This window comes from Odocoileus virginianus, unplaced genomic scaffold (genome assembly GCF_023699985.2).
Source record: "Odocoileus virginianus isolate 20LAN1187 ecotype Illinois unplaced genomic scaffold, Ovbor_1.2 Unplaced_Contig_78, whole genome shotgun sequence".
Classification (NCBI taxonomy): domain Eukaryota; kingdom Metazoa; phylum Chordata; class Mammalia; order Artiodactyla; family Cervidae; genus Odocoileus; species Odocoileus virginianus.
Window position 1 is genome coordinate 52,100 of NW_027224395.1, and position 8,262 is coordinate 60,361.

The following is an 8,262-nucleotide window of genomic DNA, read 5'->3' on the forward strand; positions in this document are numbered from 1 at the left end:
CCAGGAGAATGTAGGCAGGACCAGAGGTTTACATGGACATAGCATCAAGCAAAACATAGGCCTTGTTTCTGTAGTGTAGTGGTTATCACATTCACCTCACAGGTGAAAGGTCCCGGTAGGAAACAGAATTTCCCTTTTCCTGAGATTTGCATTCCCATTCAAGAAATACAAAGCAGGGTGGAAGGTGTGGCAGCAGGTGCACTTACATTTTCCTTGGCCCAAGAAACAGGGGGCAGAAAAAGAAATGCAAAAAGGCAAAATGATTGTCTGAGGAGGCCTTACAAATAGCTGAGAAAAGAAGAGAAGCTAAAGGCAAAGGAAAAAAGGAAAGATATACCCATTTGAATGCAGAGTTCCAAAGAATAGCAAGGAGAGATAAGAAAGCCTTCCTAAGTGATCAATGCAAAGAAATAGAGCATAACAGTAGAATGGGAAACACTAGAGACCTCTTCAAGAATATTACAGATACCAAGGGAACATTTCATGCAAAGAAATGGTATGGACCTAACAGAAGCAGAAGATGTTAAAAAGAGATGGCAAGAATACAAGAAGAACCATGCAAGAAAGATCTTCATGACACAGATAACCACAATGGTGTGATCACTCACCTAGAATCAGACATTCTAGAGTCGAGGTCAAGTGGGCCTTGGGAAGCATCACTACAAACAAAACTAGTGGAGATGATGGAATTCCAGCTGAGCTATTTCAAATCCTAAAAGATGATGCTGTTAAAGTGCTGCACTCATATGCCAGCAAATTTGGAAAACTCAGCAGTGGCCACAAGACTGGAAAAGGTCAGTTTTCATTCCAATCCCAAAGAAAGGCAACACCAAAGAATGTTCAAACTACTGCATTATTGCGCTCATCTCATATTTAGCAAAGTAATGCTCAAAATTCTCCAAGTTAGCACTTCAACAGTATGTGAACCAAGAACATCCAGATGTTCAAGCTGGATTTAGAAAAGGCAGAGGAACCAGAGATCAAATTGCCAACATCTGTTGAATCATAGAAAAAGCAAGAGAATTCCAGAAAAACATCCACTTCTGCTTTATTGACTATGTCAAAGCCTTTGACTGTGTGGATCACAACAAACTATGGAAAATTCTTCAAGAGATGGGAATACCAGACCACCTTACCCGTCTCCTGAGAAATCTGTATGCAGGTCAAGAAGCAACAGTTAGAACATGACATGAAACAATGGACTGGTTCCAAATTGGAAAATGTGTATGTCAAAGCTGTATATTGTAACCTTGCTTATTTAACTTTCATGCAAAATACATCATGTGAAATGCCAGGCTTGATAAAGCACAGGCTGGAATCAAGATTTCTAGAAGAAATATCAATAACCTTAGATATACAGGTGACACCAACTTAATGGCAGAAAGCAAAGAGGAGGTAAAGAGTCTCTTGATGAAAGTGAAAGAGGAAAGTTGAAAAGCTGGCTTAAAACTCAACATTCAAAAAGCAAAGATCATGGCATCTGGTCCCATCACTTCATGGCAAATAGATGGGGAAACAATGGAAACAGTGACAGACTTTATTTTCTTGAGCTCCAAAATCACTGCAGATGGTGACTGTAGCCATGAAATTAAAAGATGCTTGCTCCTTGGAAGAAAAGCTATGACCAACCTAGACAGCATATTAAAAAGCAGAGACATTACTTTACCAACAAAGGTCTGTCTAGTCAAAGCTATGGTTTTTCCAGTAGTCATGTATGGATGTGAGAGTTGGACTATAAAGAAAACTGAGTACCAAAGAATTGATGCTTTTAACTGTGGTGTTGGAGAAGACTCTTGAGACTCCCTTGGGCATCCAGGAGATCAAAGCCGTCAAACATAGAGGAAATCAATCCTGAATATTCATTGGAAGAACTGGTGCTGAAGTTGAAGCTCCAATACTTTGGCCACATGATGTGAAGAGCTGACTCTTTGGAAAAGACACTGATGCTGGGAAAGCTTGAGAGCAGAAGGATAAAGGAATGACAGAGGATGAGATGGTTGGATGGCATTACCAATTCCATTCTTCAACATGAGTTTGAGCAAACTCAGGAATTGGTGGTGGACTGGGAAGCCTGGAGTGCTGCAGTCCATGGGGTCGCAAACAGTCGGACAGGACTGAGCAACTGAACTGAAGAAACTTGGGAGGAGTTCCTTATCACCCGAAAGCTCAATGAGCCCTACAACCAGCCCTCCTCCTTTCTCTGCTCTGAGTCACCTTGTAGAACAAGCCACAGTCTGAATCCAAGGAGGGCACAGGACAAAGCTGACTGCAGGATACTTTTACCTCCTGATATCCCCTCACCTTTTCATCTGGGCCCTACATCGTCTCTACCTGTGACACCTATCATCTCTCTGAAAACCAAGAAGTTCATCCCTTGGGAAGAAACTCAGCTTTCTGTCACTCTGGCTCACGTGGGGGAACAAACTGATTTGAGTCAGAGAGCAAAAGGGAACGAAATCAACTCTACCCCAGGGTTCGAGCCAAAGACCCAAAGGTGAAGAGGGTCGGGCTCTGTAGATTCAGCTGGTCGCGGAGGAAAAGCAGTCGGTCCTCCTGCCATTATCAGGGGAGGCCCCGGAGTCAGGACAGAGCTCAGGGAGTAGACTGACAGGCTCATCACCGGCTGAGAACCAAGTGGCCCCTGCTTCACAAGGAAATAGGTTCAGAAAGAGAGCGTGACCTCTCACCAACCCTGGATAGCAGGTCTTCACCCACGACCCGCGGCCAGTCTTGACCGGTCTTGGATGAGGCTGAACCTCTGATCGAGGCATGAGGCAGCCGGTGTTGAGCTTTGACTTGGGTTGCGTTTCTCTTCTGGGCATTTCTTCGGGTGTAGTGGATGGATCCCTCCCTTCAGCGCGCTCCAATCGCCGGCTCTGGATCCCCACCCCTTCCCCTGGCGCTGCACGCGCTGTGTGTCTGTGGTCCCTCGGGCGTCCGCTGTGCGTCCACCCTGACCGGGAGAGGACCGCCGCACCCTCGTCCCGTCCAAGTGGGGCGTCAGCAGGCCGGACGCGACAGAAAACGATGAATCCGCTCCTCTGTCTGGGCGTGGGAGCTGAAATCTAGGACCTTCAGGGGAAGAAAGCAAGGGGAAATCGCAAGAAACGCCCTGATCTAAAGCTATTTTCAAGTGCGCCTCTTTGGGGACTCAGGCCTCCAGACCGCACTCGGAGTCCACTCGGAACCAGTCAGAGACCCGCGGCCCTGAGGCCGGTGCACACTCTGGGTGCGCCTTTCTGGGCACCTCAGACGGGAAGGAAACGCAGTGACCGCCGCACTAAGAAAAGGAAACAGACGCTGCTGGAGAAAACGGCACTTGCATCCCTAAACCTGAGAAGCTTTACATCTAAAGGAAACCAGAGACAGACAGACACACAGACAACATTGCATTAAAGTCTTTCAGCGAAAAGAAACTCTGCCTGCTGTGAAGTAAATGCGAAAACCCTTCAAGTCACCGGCTTTCTGAGAAAACCGCCTATACCTCTGTTAAAATTCATTCTCCATGAAATGTTGAACTGGAAAATTATAAAAGGAAAACCAGAGGCGTTTCAGACATTGTGAATTGTAAAACAAAGCCGTCCTTCAAGAAGAATGTCAAGTTTGATGAGGAAGGAATGAAGACGGTCAGATCTGCGTGCACCGCGCCCGGCTCCTCCGCGGCTTTATGCGGGACCTGGTCGGCAAAGGAATTCAACAAATGACCTGAGCCTCAGCCTTTGCTGCGCTTCCTGCTAAACGTGAAAATGTGATGCAAGCCTTGCATTACCTCAGTGGTTCCTGAGGAACCCCCCTCCCCACCCCCGCCTAGTGCCTGACGGCGCCGTAGAAGAGGTGCTGTGAAAGGCCTGCGAGAGAGCGCAGGGGTCAGGCGCATCGGAGCAGAGCGGAGGGCAGGTCAGAAGAGAGCGTGTCATTCGTTTCACAGTGGAATTTAGAGCATCGAGCTCGCTGCCCGCTGGCGCCGTGAAAAGGGACTTTAAAGCGCGCATTTGCAGCCTGGAAGGGCTGCGTCCACCTTGCAGGATGTCGGGCCGCCTGGGGATCAGACTCACCTAACTCCCCTGGCTGCTAGGGCTCCTGAGAACTGAGGACTCAGAGGGGGAGACCTCTGCGCTTGGGCGCAAAGCTGGCACACAGGGACCTCGCTCCGGGAGACGGAGAGGCGAGGAACCCTACATCAGGCCCTTTCAGGACCGGCAGATCCTGACTTGACGGATTGCCTGTGTTTCTAGAGTCCGCTTCCTTTGAAAATTTGACCGTCAGGTGTGTTCAAACATGCAATTCTTGAATATGTCACTAGGCACTGTTGCCCATGTGGTTTCCGTAGTGTAGTGGTTATCACGTTCGCCTAACACGCGAAAGGTCCCCGGTTCGAAACCGGGCGGAAACAATGTCCCTTTTCCCCCAAACTTTCAGATTCATATTTTAAACACAAAATGGAGGCCTGCCGCGTGGAGTGAGGCTTGGAGCTTCAGCTTCACCATCAGTCCTCCCAAAGAATATTCAGGGTTGATTTCCTTTAGGACTGACTGGTTTCATCTCTCCTTGACCTGCAGACAGGTTTCTCAGCAGGCAGGCAAGGTGGTCTGTATTCCCATCTCTTGAAGAATTTTACACAATTTGTTGTCATCCAGACAAAGGCTTTAGTGGAGTCAATGAAACAGAAATAGATATCTTTCTGGACTTCTCTTGCTTTTTCTATGATCCAATGAATGAAAAACGGAAGAAAAGGATAGAACAAAATTATTCGTGAAAATATATGGAAAAAGTTAAATAGAGAGTACTACTAATAGTGGAAGAAACTTCATTGGTAAAAGGAGTTTACAGGATGATGATGATGAGCCTCCTCTTTCATGAATTCGAGAATTCCCAGTCAACCTGTTTTCCTGCAGAGATCCTCTGTGAGGATCAGGGACTATCTGGTCTGACGTCCTTCTGTGTGTGTGTACAAGACACAGTGGAGTAGGGTAGTAGTGGAGCTTGGGAGAGGATGCACAGACTAGAAGCAATCATACCTCATTTACATTCTGAAAGAATTTACATTCTAAAAGAGCGAGACTAGTCCCTGAGTGGGCTCGAACCACCAGCCTTTCAGTTAACAGCCGAGCGCGCTAACCGGTTGTGCCGCAGAGACGTGGCATTTATTCCTCCCTCCCACACAAAGCAAGCATACTTAGGGACCTAGGCAGAGACACCTGTGTTTCACAGCATGCAGTTTCCGCCTAATAGTGTTTCCGGAGCACGGCGTTTCTCCAGACCACAGGAGAGATGGAGTCCACTCGGCCTGCTTGCTGCCATCGGGAAGCCGAGTTGTTCTAGGGCAGAAGGTCACCTGAGCGCCCCCGCCACGCATTCCTCCAAGTCCGCCGCAGATGCCAGCGCCCAAGAGACGACCTGAGCTTGAGCCGAGGGGCCCTCGAAGGAAGCTGCTGGCTCCTGGTGTTTGCTATCCCTTCATCTGACTATTTGTGCTTCTGGGCAGCGGTTTAATGCATGTGGTCCCTGTGGCTACAGCTGGAAAGAGATCAGTTTGTCGTGACCCACACAAAGGCTTTACCTGTCTTTGGACTTCGGGAAAAGAAAGGTGTAAGGCCGGCGAAAACATCTGAGGAAGGACGAGAGTAAGATAGAACAGAGAATGAGCCAGAAGACAGAAAGGGGCTGGAAGGGAGAGGAGTGGGCTGGTACCGCGGTGGAGCTGTCGCTGGGTTGGGGCATCGCAGCGCCTCACTCTGGAGCAGTTCCCACCCTTTACTGAGGTGTCCGAGAATCCAGTTCACCCCAATTGCAAAGCTGCTGACCTGGCATTTGTTCTGGCATTTTCCTTTGCCGGTTCCATGAGGAAGGGCGAGGTGGACTGTGTGGGTTTGCAGGTGAATGCAAGACCTATGGGCTACCTTGGAGATGACTAGTGGGCAAGGAAACACACAAATTCACTTTCCCCTTTGCAGGCTGGTCTTCAGGGTCTGGGTGGGAAACTGGAAAATCTGAGTGCCAGTGTCAATATTTATTTACAGATAAGGAGATAAATAGCCAAGCAGTCAGTGAAAGTGGTTATGTTGGCAGGGGAGTGGGGGTGGGAACATGAGAAGGGATCAGCGGACTACTCTTTGGGGCATATGTAACTTGGTATCATTTATATGTGTGTGTGTGCGTGTGTGTGTGTGTACACATATATACATAGTAAGGTCCATTGCTTATATTTTAACTTTAAATTTTTATGTAGTCATAAATAAATACATATGTAAAATTCTGGGTCTTGTGTCATGTGTAAGAAGGTTTTCCACTGTAAAACCTTAATTTTTTTAATTGGGGTATTTTTGAAGCAAGGGATTGGACTACTATTCTCCTTTTGATGAGCTAATCAGATGAATTAGTAAACTGGCAGATCCCCCTCGCCCAGGAGGCTACTGCTGGTCAGATGGGATTCCTTCACTCTCTCTTGAAAGTTCCACTGCCACTGAAATATATCAGTAACTTAAAACCATACCCAGACTTTATGCAGTGTAGTGCCAAAATGCAAGAGCTTACACTCAATGGTGACATGCAAAGTGCCATGTGCTAAGGCACTGTCTACAAGTTTTACATGGGTGAACTCACTTTATCCTTTCAACAGGCTCCTATCATATCATCGTCTTCATTTCACATATGAGAAATCTGAGGCATGCAAGGTTAAATAACTTGTCTAGTCACTCAATCAGTGAGTGGGATCTGAAAGCAGTATTTTGAAATGGAAGACTGCCTGGCTCCACAGGATATGGTGCTGATCAAAGAGGAACACAAATGGGAAAAATATTTGGCAAGAAATTTAAGCCTGTATATTTCTTTGACAAAACACCAAGGAGGAGTCATGTAACATGAATAAAACTGCAGTATCCTCATGACCCACTTGCCTCCCAAACACCTTTCTTATTCCAAGAGCTGCTCCCCTTGAATCCCCAAGGGAAACACAGCTTCTGCAAGAACTAGGTTTTTCGTCCCTTTTGTCCTTTCCTCTCACCTTTCCGATACCTCTTTCATAGTTCTTCTGTTCTTTCACTTCCAGGTCATTCATTTTTTAAAATCTAAAAATGTTAAATACATCTAAAGAAGAAAATAAGCAGTCATCTGTAGTCCCACCTCCTAGAATGAACTGCTGTTATCATCTTTGCACATTTTCCTTCAAATCTACTTTGACATTATTCTAAGTTGTAGCAAAAGTGCATGGGTTCATGCTAAGTCATTTCAGTCCTGTCTGACTCTTTGGGACCCATGGACTGTAGCCTGCCAGGCTCCTCTGACCATGAGAGGATTCCAGGTAAGAATATGGAGTGGGTGGCCATGCCCTCCTCCAGGGAATCTTCCTGAACCAGGGATAGACCCCACATCTCTTGTGTCTCTGACATTGGCAGGTGGGTTCTTTACCATTAGTATCACTTGGGAAGCCCCTAAAATATATATGCTTATTTTAAAAATTTCAAATAATGCACAAACTACAAATATGTAAAATTTTGAAGCATCTTAAATTCAAAAGTAACTTCTGTTAACTCTGGTAAATGTTGATGGAGTCATTTAGGTATATCAACAGAGAGAAGGGTATATATAAATATGCTTTTATATTGAGCTCTTATAGGTTCTATTCCTATTTTAAAGTATTTGAATTTAATAGTGCATATATTTAATGAAAAAACACAAAAATGAAGAAACTGTTGAACTTTCAAATTGTTTACCTTAAGAGATATGTTTCTAAAAGAACCCTCTAATGCTAATAAAAATAATGAGTGTGATTGAATTAAGTTATTAAAATTTGGAATGATTTTTCTCATTATTTTTAAAAAATCAAATTTCTTAAGAATTAATTTTAAAATAATACAATCTATCCATTTCGAGTTCGCTGACTTTTGACAAGTGGATGTACCCATGGAACCACTACCCTGTTCAAGAACATCTCCAGTATTCCAAAATAACCTCTTGAGCCCCTTTGCAGTCAATCCCCCAACCACTCCCTGTCCCAGGTACTCAATAATCTAGTTCTTTTCACTAGGGATTAGTTTGCCTCATCTAGTAATTTGCATAAGTGGATCCACAGAGTACATACTCTTCTCAACACTCAGGGTGATGTTTTAATCCCTATTGTTGCCATGTATCAGGAATTTATTTCATTTTATTGAAGAGTAGTATTCCTTTGACTGAATATATCACAATTATATCTATTCACTTCATGATGGACATTTGAATGGTTTTCAACTTGGGAACTATTATGAACAAAGCTGAAATAAG

General features: G+C 45.3%; 1 non-coding gene across 1 annotated transcript; it reads left to right on the forward strand.

Annotated features, from left to right (window-relative positions):
• Positions 1 to 4,320: 4,320 nt before the first annotated feature.
• Positions 4,321 to 4,393, forward strand: TRNAV-AAC (transfer RNA valine (anticodon AAC)). Its single transcript has one exon. It is a non-coding gene; the product is annotated as a tRNA-Val (tRNA).
• The last annotated feature ends 3,869 nt before the right edge of the window (positions 4,394 to 8,262 follow it).